The following is a 12,161-nucleotide window of genomic DNA, read 5'->3' as shown; positions in this document are numbered from 1 at the left end:
CTCTGGCCCTAACCATTTAGACAGCACCCTGGCAATGTTCCTCCTAGTACTTCCTAAGACAGGCCAGAGCACGAAGCCGTGCACTGTTCAAGCTCATCAGGAGAGTGACTGAGCTTTTCTTTCAGGGAGCTCTAGCAACCCAGGCAGGCGGGTTTGAGAGGGTGGAGTACTTTGAGGCAAATTGCTGGCCCAGGAAGGGAAGAGGTGGGCAGGAAAGCTCAACCCTCACATCAGCCTATACCCTACCAGACAAGACTCCAAAGAGTGTCTGAGCCTCTTCTGATGTGAGCGGGGGGGGGGAAGTTCAGCAGGAAATCTGGGAAAGGTAACATGAGAGGGAACTTACCCAATCCTGAAAATCTTGTTCATGCCAAACAAGTTGCTTTTAAATATGAGTTCATTACTCTTATGACAGTAATAAATCAGCTGGGAAAGGATTTTATGTTTGGGTGGCTAAATCAAATGAGACCCAGTGCCAGTGTTTAGCCAGCTGAATCATGCCCTAACCATCCAGCTTGAATCTAAAGAACCCAAACCATAGCTCCCCTTTCTATACATTAAATCAGTACCTTATACATTATGTTATGTATTCTTCTGTTGCTCCCATCTTCTATGGTGTGACTGATGTGTGCTTTTCAGTCGGTTAATCACCTTATCCATAGTCTAAGCATTCATGCCATATCAAGTCATTGGCAGCACCACATGTCTTTTTCACACTGTGAATCTTCAAATGCCATATTTAGACATTTTCTGAACTACATGTTTCTTCCATAAAATACCATAGCTGTCTGTTGTGGGGCTGTGTTACTCCTTTGATGGACTGTAGACCATCAAATCTTGCTTCTTAATTTAGCATCTAATTGCTTATTAGTAGTACTGTGAAGTTCTTTATGACTTCAGTTACATGGCTACAGTAATTAGACTTTATATTCCTGAGGCCTGCATAGCAGTGCTTTAACACTGCATAAAGAGATGAAACATTCCACAATAGAGCAGTAATTGAGCTCCTAGGATTTCTATTTTATATCCTCAAGTTTTGTAGAGTCTTGCTATGGGAATCCCTTCAGCAATAGGGTCATGGTTAATTCAGGATAGTCATTTTGAGTAAATTTCACAACAGTAGATGCAGAAAAATAGTTCACAGAAAGCTTGTGCGATCATGTAGTTTTCACTGAACCAAGGAACACCGGAACTTTTTAGTTACAGAGCACTTGTTTATAAGTGCCATGCTCAGCTCTGATATTTGCATGACTTGAACTAAAATATTTCTTGTTTGACTTGGCTGCCTTAAGCATTTCTGGCTTCTTGATAGCATTTTTGTAAAACATTGGAGCAAGTTCTACAGAACTTATCAAAACTTATTAAAAATGAACTCCACGTTGATAACATCTGTCCACAGATGTTTCCTCTCATTTGCCTGATTATTAGTCATTAGGAAGGCTTTTCTTCCACTGAAGTGATTACTTGCAGGTGCTAACATTGCATTAAGTTGAACAAGCGTGGAATACAGTGCATATGGCTGTTCTGCTTCCTCTCACAAGAGACACCAACTTGTGTTGCTGTGGGCCCAGCTTGTCTTCACACTACCAATTCTGAGTGTGGAGCATTAACCACAGACCTCAGCTGTGCTACCTGAGTTGGAACATGGCATTGTTAGGCTAAATGCCTCTTTATATTTTCATGGACTCTTTCCAAACAGAATTTGATCAAGTAATTAATAGTATCATATGTAGAAAGAGTTAAGCTTTTTAAATTTTGCACTTTCTCCTGCCAATTATTCCATCAAAGACTGGCTCACTTTGTCGCTACAGAGCTTATCTGCTAGGCATTACTTTGGCTTATTCAACAATAACACATGTATTTCCTGTGAGCAACTGTGGAAAACTATGCCACTGTTTCCCAGAATGCAACATCCAGTGCACGTGCCATCCTGTATAAGAGGGAGCAAATTCAAGATAAACTTACATAACAGCTGGAATATCCAAACTTTGTCTTCAGACAAGGCTGATTGGTGGCCATTTGAAATATCAATTCAGACACTGAATAAAGACCCCCTAATTCCCAATTTGAAAATGAGATGGGAACAGATAGCCTCACAATAACCGCACTCCTCTCTAACCTGTCATTGCTGCCTTTGCCCCTTCAACTTGAGATACTGAATATGCTCCCTGCAGCCTCTTTGAGGTGTCGCCATACAAGTGAGTATACAGTGCTGCTGCTGCTTCTACTGCCTTGGCTTCTGCAATGCAAACAATAGATTTCAGCCCTCAGAGACAGCATCAGCACCGCCTATGGCATTGATGGGAGCTGTACTTGTTTGTGCCTGCAAGGAGCTAGCAGGACATGCAATAGCTCAGGCTCTGCTTCCTCCACCATTCCTCCTCCTCCTCACCTTTGCCGTTGGTTTGTGCCTGTGCCAGCTGTCAGGGGCAGAGGGGACGCGGCACAGAGCCTGTTGGTGGGAAGTGTCTCTGGGGCCCCTGCAGCTGGTCTGAAGCCAGCTTGATGCCATGCACAAAGCAATACAGTGCTGAAGCCCCTCTACTCTCCTTAGAGCAAAGCGAATCTGCTAGCTTTAATCTTAGACATCTTTTTCATAGTATCATTTCTACAGCAACCAGTTTCCATGGAAATCAAGGAATGACTCATGGTGTTGACAGTAAAGAAAACTGATGACTCGTGTGTGACAGACAGGCTGGTAAGGGCCGTGGGTCAGTCTGAGAGGAGCCTATGTCTTGTCCCAGGGTGGGCCAGTGCCCTACAACACCATATACAAAAGCTACTCACTGAAGTGCCAGATCAGGTTGACTGAGAGCCACTGGCTTATCATGACCATTTCAGTATTTTTAAAGAGGATGACCTAAGCTCACCTGACCTACAGTCCAACAAGTGACATTTTTCAAAAAATTTTTTCAAAGGCTATGTGCGGACTTCAATTTGTTCAACTTACAGCTGGACCAGTGCAGGGCCTCTCCCTTCCTTTGGAGACTCTGCTGCCTCTCTTCCTCTTTACCGCTCCTCTGCATTGGGGCTGGCCAGCTTGTGGCCAGGGGAGGAAGGCAGAGGGAGCGCAGGGTTTCAGGAGTGCCTTCGCCTCCCCCGCACTGCTATAGTGTGGGGCTCTCAGGCCCCAGCAGAGATGGGAGGATTTGCAGTTCCCTCTTTTGCCACCAAAATATAGATGCTGTATCCAGGGCTGTTCTTGGACTGGGTTTTGCTTGACGTGGCTTGGCGGGTGGTTCTAGGTTTCCTGAGGAATTTTGAGGGAGAATGGGGGCCAGGGAGCTAATCTGTCCAGATATATGCAAACTGACTTGTATTTGCCCTGCCCGTGCTTCAAGGTGTTACTCAGTCTCTCTGCAGCTGCTCCCACCCCAAAAGTATTTGTTGTATTGGGCCCTTATAAAGGAAGCTCTGTCATACCTGGAATACAGCTGGCATATTTGATCCTAGATTTTTGAAAACCAGAGCAAACTGCCCTGTCTGACTCCCCTTTGTTTGAATGTAAATGTTTACCTTCCGTTTTGGAAGCTTTACCCAATTAGATGACATGTTTCTTTCACTTGTTCATTTGATTACTGCTGGCATATTCCTATGAGTTAACCTGTTAAATATATTTCAGAGTGATACTCACCAACCTTATGTGTATTGTACTTCATTTGCAAGTATTCTTGGAATTCTTCCTACTATACCAAAAATAACTGTTCTTGTGGTTAATGTTCCTCAAACTGTCCACTGGTGCCTACAAGTTAAGCTATGTTACCTACCGCTCTTTAGATGGTTGAAGAACATCAGATGCAAATGAACTGTTGTGCCTTTTGAGATGAGCTTTGAATAGTTAAATTGTACTAGCCACACTAAAATGAATCTCACTGTGTTCCTAGGTTTTGTCTTCTCTAAGCTGGGCCACCCTAAAGGCCTTCTTTTCCAGCATTGGACCATGAAAGAAAGAATTGTCAAGAAAAGGGAGAACTGGGCTTTTGTCTTGTGACAGAATACCTTCTCTGAGGTATCCTGACACTCTCGTGCTTCAGCCTTAAATGCAGCTGTGCCGGATGGATGCTTACTTGGACTCAACAACTATGTGATGACTTGTGACCTTTCCATAATCGGGACCCCATGACTTTGGCTTACATCAGGAGAATTAGACAGTGGTAACAGGCAATACTTTTTCATAATTGGATCATGGCTTTCCATAAGCTTTCAACAACTGGGTGTTGAATGATACACTTTCTGGACATTTTCTCAACTTAAGGGAAAACAAGTCTTGTGGATGAACTCCTCCTTCTTCTCAAATGGTAGCCAAAAATGAAGTTTGGGAGTTACACTAGTCATCTATATTTGCTGTTAATGAAACTACCTATTAGAGCTCCCTAGTAGTGATGCACCTAAATGGCACCTAAATTTTAGGCGCTTCATGAGGTACTCCTCCCCAGATAAGAATACAGGTTACCTATAGGGTCCATAACAAAAAGTAAGTGGGATGGCTCTGGAGGAAGGATGCTGTTTGCACCTTAAGCAGACAGGGTCTTCGTCTGGATGCCTTCAAAAGCATCCACCTCCCTGGTGACTTCTGGGGGACTTAAGCAGTTTGTAAGGACTGGCTTAATACAGATGGATGCTCGTGTGCTGGATTTACAGCTAATGGGCAGATCTCCTCTCTTTATTTTATCTAATGATCTGCCTTCAGTCTCCACTTACGTGGTGGGAAGACAATGAATCAGTTGCTTCTCTGTTTCTCAGCTATTTCTCTTTTTCTTTCAGTACTTGAATTTGAGCCCTCTGGGGAAGACCCGAGTGCTGAAGACAAGTAGGGATTTCCCTTCTTCAGTTGGTCACGCTGTGGTCAGGTGCCAGGGGCCGGCGCCACAGCACAGAGGCAGGTAGCTCTGGCGGATGTCCACTTTGTGCATTAGCACCAAGCAGCCGGCCTGGTGCTGGCGGGAGAGCGTGCGCTGCTGCCAGTCGTTCCTGGCAGGTCTCGAGTCAGTGGAGCAAACGTACCTTTTCCGAACACAGGGCTGGATGAGTGTGTAACAGCGGTTGGACACCAGCAAAGACAGCACAGAGCTTGTCAAAGAACATATTAAATCATCTCCTCACTCGTTGCTCTTCCCTTTTCCAAAGAATTGGGAAGTGTGAGCGGTAAGGTTAGCTGCTCCAGAACATTTCCAAGGAGGCTGTCTGAGCCAGTTTCCCAGGCCAGAGAAAAGAGGAGTTCAGAAGCACGGACTTAGCGAATCGCTGCATTTCAGGACGCCATCTGCTGGTTTCTGATGCCATGGCCGTGGCTGCCCGAACCGTCTTTCTGCAATTTCTGTTATTCCTATCTTACTTTTTGCATGATGTCAAAAGCTCTGCATGCTCTCTGCTGTGTAATAGCAGTAGCTGGCTATGCCCACAGCACATTTGTCCCTGTCATTTTATTTGACTTTGCCACTTTGCATCTTCTAGGGTTAAAATCACTGGGTTTGATTCTCTGTGCTTAGCTTGGGTGCAAGGAGCAGTTCAGCCCTGCCAGCATATTTTACTCATGTTGCATGACTGTCAGTGGACCATCAGGCTTTCCAGACTGGTCTACAGCTACAATTTTCATATGACCGGATACCAGGGAGAGCATTCAGTTGCCTTTCTCCATTAAATGTGTCTTAATGTAGCTGCATTCACCTGAGTCAAATCTCTGTTCCCACAAGTGAGAAAAAGATCTTGAGGCTGTGCTGTCTTTACTTTAACTCCACGACTACAGGAGAGAGCTGTGGAGTCCCTAAATCCAGAAGTCTACTGCTTTGCTGAGAAAAAACAGTCAATTCCTCCATATTTACTCTGTCCTAAGCTTAATATAAGCTCTGTGTCTGAAACCTCCATCAGGGGCAAAAGGAGCACTGGCTTTTTATTTAAATAGGAATATAAACATTAGAAAAAAAAATCCCTTAATTTCTTCACAAAGTATAAACTATAAGGGCCAAACTATTTCTCTTTGCTGCTTATCCAAGTGGACATCATAGCTGATAGACTGCCTTAAGCATGTCTTTATACTGAAACCACCAGGAGCCCTTTACCCGTCCCATCCCATTCCCATCCTATCCACTGTGTGGGAATGTGTCTTGGACCCAGGCTTGCTGTGAAGTTCGGTGGGACAGCATTTCATTCCCTCTTCAATTTGTATTTTAGAGCCCAGCTTTGTTATTTTTCTAGCAGGACTAGCAGGAGACTCCCTTGGGAAGAATGAAGTTCCTGCATCTGCTGCCAGGCGATGTCTGCGGGCGGGGGCTGTTTGCCCTCCCTGTCTGCTGCTGGGCGCTCCCGGAGGCCTGGGCACCAGCAAAGCACCAGGACGCCCCCTTTTCTCCTGTAGCCTTGCCCATGCGGGGAAGGCCCTGGGCTACTGGATAAGGCTCCTGGGAGCAGTTCTACGACGTGTTTCTGTCCCCTGGCCCAGCGGGTGGGAGACCAGTACAAAACCTTGCACAGGGGAAGGATGGCTAGGCTTTTTCAAGCCTCCCCACCTTTGTCTCCCTCGTGAGGTAGGTTTTGTTTCTTAAGGAACCACAAACCAAAATCACTGTCCTACATAACTAGAGATTTTTTCTGTGCATTTAGTTAGGAAGACTTCTGACTCAAGCATGGCCAAAGCTTTGGTTGCGTTTCTTCAGATGCCGCAGGCGCCAGTGTGGCATGCCTTCTTTAAAAGCCCTGTTTAAAATTTAAAAGCAACTTTAGCCCATCGGGTCAGGGCGGCAGCCCTTCCTCACACTATATAGGAACTTATGCTAAAACAATTGCATCAGGTGCCTTCTTGTGAAGTAAGAGTGTCTCAGTCAGTGCTACAGATTGCTAATAGGAGAAGCAAAACTAGATCAGGTCCTTCAAATCCCTTTCTGGGTCTCAGACTCCATCCTTCTTGTGCCTGCACACTGCAGCGCTCTGCACAAATGGCAGTAATTTAACCTTACAAATAATATATCCTCATGGCTGGTGCCCCAAAAGCAAGTTGCTGTTGGGAAAGTAGCACTGCTAGACCTTTCACAGCCTGCTTGGCAGGGAGAGCACAGGTTTTCTTATGAGGTCATCATGGAATAGTGAGGTCATCAGTACAAGCTTCCACAGCTGAAGAACCAAAGAGCTGTTAATAAGTACTACAGCTGCCTGTGTGGCATGGTGTTTCTAATATTTCTCAAAGCCCAGCAGTTAAATCCAGCTGACAGTCATTAGAAGTATGCTCATAGGGTTTTTTCCTATACAATTAAAAGATTAATATTTATGGAGGTGATAATCAACTTTACACATTTTTCTCCCCCTGCAGACACAACTTCAGTTCAACAGCTGGTTCAGAACGATGACAAAATATTGCAAAGGTGACCTTAAAGATGTGGAAGGACAGTCAGAAGAACTCCCCAAATTAAGAGGAAACTGGAGGAAACTGAAGGACAGAGTCTGACTTTTCCTGGCTACCAGACATACACTGCAAAGACCACTGCCAGTGGAGATGAAACAAGAGCCCATTTCTGTTGGTTGCTGGTACTTCAAGACAATTTTCAGGAAAGAAGAACCCATTTCTGTTGGTTGCAGGTACTTCAAGACAATTTTCAGGAAACTTCCCCAGGAGATAAGGAAACAGGGGAGTGGGAAGGATAGATTAGCAAATGATAAAGTCAGGGAAGTGAGAAACAGGGAGAAAAAGGCACCTCTTCTGAAACTATTCAGAAAGTTGAACACTGGCAGAAGACTGAGGGAGGGAGAAAAGGATGAATCTAAGGAGCTGATTGCTTTGGATTTATTACAGATATCTTATGCCACAGAATAAGACAAGGAAGGTACATATGCACAGACACCTTCCTGTTCATCCTTGTTTTAATTCTGCAGTGTTAATATAGTATAAATAAATATGTTGGTGTATTCACTATGAAAGCCTTTTTTTTCTTATGAGAAGAAAATCTCAGCAATATTAGCACCAACCCATGCTCTAAAATGTATTTTTGGCTTATTAATTTCAGTTGCTTACATGGGAAGTAGTTTGGGTTTTGCTGTCATGCTGTATATTTGTAGGGAGGAAAAACTCTGCCACTGCTCAGCCTTGAAAGGTAACAGGCCTGAGACATACGGGTTAATGGAACAAAGGTGTAAGACAAAAATGTCACCAAAAAACAATTGCAAATGGTAGCACTGCCCTGGCCTGAGGCTGACACCTTTGCTGCCCTGCGCGTCCGTCTCCTGCTGGCCCTGATGCAGTGGCAGCCCCGGAGATGGCAGCTGGCTGCCCTCTGGGTGCACAAGCACCTTCCTCCGGGTGTTAGCACCTGGCGGCACCCACAGCAGCTGCGAGGAAAGCACACGGGTGCAAAGCAATGAGGCCCTAAACCGGAGCGCTAGGAAAGGGGAGTGGAGCTTTCCGAGTCCCTAGGGTTCATGGGCACAGAAACCCCCAGCAGACTTTTGCTGTTTTGCTGCTATCCCTTCTCAAGTGGATTAAACGGACTTGAAGTAAAGGACAGTAAGTGCTTGTCTTCAAAAGCTGTTGACTGCTTCCATGCTGGTTGTTCCTTGCATAACAAAGCTACGAGCTGTATCCATCAGGCCTTGGAAGCTCAGTGCAAACTGGCAAGGTGCTCAAGGCTCCCCCTCTCCCTGCGGGGTGAGCCCCGGGGTTGCACAGCCTCTGCACTTGCTGCATGCAAGGGGAGACGGTTGCCTTGCTGCACGTGTGCTGTAGGGCAGCTGTCTTGCTGGACGAGAGTTTGTGCAAGGGGAGACGGTGCGGGCAGAGGCAGCAGTCTGGGCCACGGAGACGGTCACTCCTCTAAACCTCTTAACACGCACAGAAGCCTTAAGGCTCCTGGAAGGGCAAAGTAGCTTAAAGAAGAAAATTCCAGAGGTGAGAACGTTCGCCAAAGCTTTGTCGCAGCCGGTGCTGAAAACTCAAACTTCTTGAGGTGGTTCTCTGCTCCTGGCAAGCTGGCCCCTGGCTCCAGGGCAGCCACGTGGGCGCCTGCCCCAGGGCAGCCTCCGCTCAACTGCTTACACCAAAGCCTCCCTCCGCCTGGGATGAGCTGCAAGAGCTCAGCTGCACTGCTGAAGAGCAGCTGTACCTTGATGAATTTTTTTTAACCTAGGAGCAAAAGCTGGAAGAATTGCAAAAATCAATCTTATCCCTCATGACTCTTCTTACTTCCCAATCCTATTCAGAATAGAGAAACTGAAAAAAATGGCTGCTGGCACAATATATTGGTAGACAGATATTTGGTTTGGTACCTGCAGAAACCTAGAAATACAGGAAAATCAAAGAAGGTAATGGAACAACTCTGAAGTCATTACAGAGAGCAGTTTCTTTTCAGGCACAGAGTTAGGCAGTGCTTTATTGCAAACTGAATTTTGCTAGGCACCATAGGTACTTTTATTTCCACTTGTTACAGAAATCCAAACCAAGCCCATATTATAGTATATGGATGCAGGAGCTATGCAGGCTATTTCTTCATCAGCTGTTGTTTACTATTTTTACTAAACTTTCTAAGTCTCTTTGACATAAAAAATAATTGGCCTCGAGCTGGCTATGTTATCATCAGATCTTGCTAGTGTTTACTACTCAGATCATTTTTGGTTAAGGGAATGTGAATTAATTTGTTGGAAGGACTGTTGCTAGTGATTCTAACACAGGGCTGGTGTATGAAATTTAGGATGCAGCGCATCTCTTGGGGGAAAAAAAAAAAAGAGGGAAATTCCAATTCTTTGGGAAATCCTCACTTTTAGGATGCTATGACCGTAGTAATGAATGAGCTGAAGAATAGAGGAAAAATAAACTCACTTCTAGCTATTTAAATGCTCAGCAATTCCTTCCAGGCAACAAACAACAAGCTATTGTGTGCTCGGGCTGGTAAGGCTAGGAGGAGGCAACGGTTCCCACACGCAAATTAGGAACGGGAAAAAGAGAACAAACCCCACAAGCCTCAGAATCCTAAGTAGGGAACACAAGTCATTTTCTGTTCAACATGATTTGTGTTGTCATTAGATGGTTTTCATAGGGCGTTATTCTTATTCTGGGAGGAAAGCCCTGGCTTCGCTTGAGCTGACAGTAATGACCATTCAGACCTGGGAAACATGAGGGAACCCACCCTAACCCACATTCATGGTATCACTCAAAAGCCTTTTGGGAACAGAGGGAGTCTCCTCCTCCCTGCCTTGCCTTGCTCTCTGGAAGTTGACCATGTTTAAGCTACAGCATCAGAAAAGCTTGTCTTTGCCTGGCTTTGGCAGGGAGGTAACTGAGCCACATCATTTGCGTTGCTGAAAAGGAAGCCCCATGTTGGCTGTGCTGTCAGTCACGCTGGCCCCCAACCCAAGTCCCAAAGAACGAGGCCTTTGACTCCCACGCGTGGCAGCTCTGTCATTACCTGGGCCAGCAGGTGAGGCCTCTGGTCTGCCCCGGGAACCGCTTCTCCCCCCACCAACGTCCGGGGCCCCTTCCAAGTGCTTCTCCTGCGCTGTCTGGCTGAGGGAGCCGTAGCAAGAACGGTTCACCAACAGGCTTGTGGCTTCTCAAAGGCTAGGGCTTGGTCATCTTATTTGTATAAAAGTGACATGGGATAAGGAGCTGAAAGAGGAAATCTTACCACTCCTCCCTCCCAAATCTTAGAACTGAAACCCCTGATCCCCACGTGAGGTCCCTGTTTTAGTTTCTCTGGCTTCATTCAGAGGGCACTAACACTAATATCTCACCTTCCTCACACTTGTAGGAGGCTAGGAAAGCATGGGAAGTCATCAATATGTGCAATAGTCTGTCTGGTTTGGGGATTACAGGATTAAGAGACATATGTGAGGACAGTGTGAGAAGCAACAGGCACCTGCGCTGCCTCCGTTGAAGGAGACGTGATGGGCTCGCTCTCAGAGCAGTCCTCTGATGGACGGGCACTGAGAACTAGTCCAGTAACTTCCCTCAGGAAGCAGAGGCTGGAGACACAAGCAGCCCTCTACCTTCTCAAGGGCAAGCTACAACTGAATCAATGCAAGAATCTTGCATTTCTTCACGGCTATATCCTGTTTTGGTTTGTGATATGCTACTTTTAGTGGGCCAAATCATACAAAAAATAAGGGATTCCTACTGTAGCCCAGTAGAAAATGGAGTTACCAGTGGAGTACAGTTGCTTTCTTAAAGCAATGCCTGAGGCTTCCCTGACAACAAACCAAAGGAGATTAGAGAAAGACGGAAACAGTTCAATAGCCATTTTCAATGCATTATATGAAGCGTGAGGGGGGGCGGGAATTATTTTGGGGGACAGACATATTAGGTGTCTCTAGCCCTAGGAAAAGCTGTCTAGTAAGCTGTTCTGTTGGGGGCAGGGTGGGGGAAGCAAGACAAACCTAAGACAAACCTTGCATGCCTGAAAAAATTTTTTAGAAAAGTGAAACTTCACTTGAAAAATCTGTAGTTTCTTCAAGAACAGTTCAATAAAAAACTCAGCTACTCACCCATTAAATAAAATAAACATGTATTTTTATGTATAACAAAAGCACAACTTTGAAGAATTCAGAGTAGGAAATCCACAGGCAAAATGGATCTTTATACTCAAATTACTAGCTTTAAGTGATGAACTGTCAAATTCATCAAGTTCTACTTTAACAAATTAAGAATTTGCCTCAAACTCTTTCAGCTTTACTAGTGATTAGGGGGTCTAATGACAGTTGGAAAAGGGAACGCACCTGTACTCAGCAGTTTCTCCAAGAAGCCCAGTGTCCAGCCACTCTTCATGAACAGCATGAACAAAGATGCCAGGTTCAGCACCCAAAGCTTGGCAAAACACCCGCCTCTGCCCGCTGTGGGGGAGAGGGGCAGCGCAGCAACTTCTTCAGCAAGATTTTCTAGTAGAGAAGCAGCTATCCAGATAAAACACGTGCCATCTGTTTAGCAAAGTCTCTTACAAAATAAAGGCCTTGTCAGTTGCCTGAAGCCGGTGGCACTGGGTGCTGACAGTGCCCATCCTCAAAGGTGGCCTACTGCTTGCGCCCCGAGCATGGGCATGCTGAGCCAGGCCCCCACTGTCAGCTGGCCTCATGCAGGCCCCCACGGCTCGCTGCAGAGCTGCCAGGGGTTGGCACAGGCAGCCAGGCTGCCACCCTGCTGCTGAACTGGTCTGACTGGGAAATAGCCCCACAATTTTTTTTTTTTTTTT

Source organism: Dromaius novaehollandiae, chromosome 3 (assembly GCF_036370855.1).
Source record: "Dromaius novaehollandiae isolate bDroNov1 chromosome 3, bDroNov1.hap1, whole genome shotgun sequence".
In the NCBI taxonomy this organism is placed as follows: Eukaryota; Metazoa; Chordata; class Aves; order Casuariiformes; family Dromaiidae; genus Dromaius; species Dromaius novaehollandiae.
The sequence above is the reverse complement of the archived record's forward strand: the minus strand, read 5'-3'. Positions refer to the sequence as shown.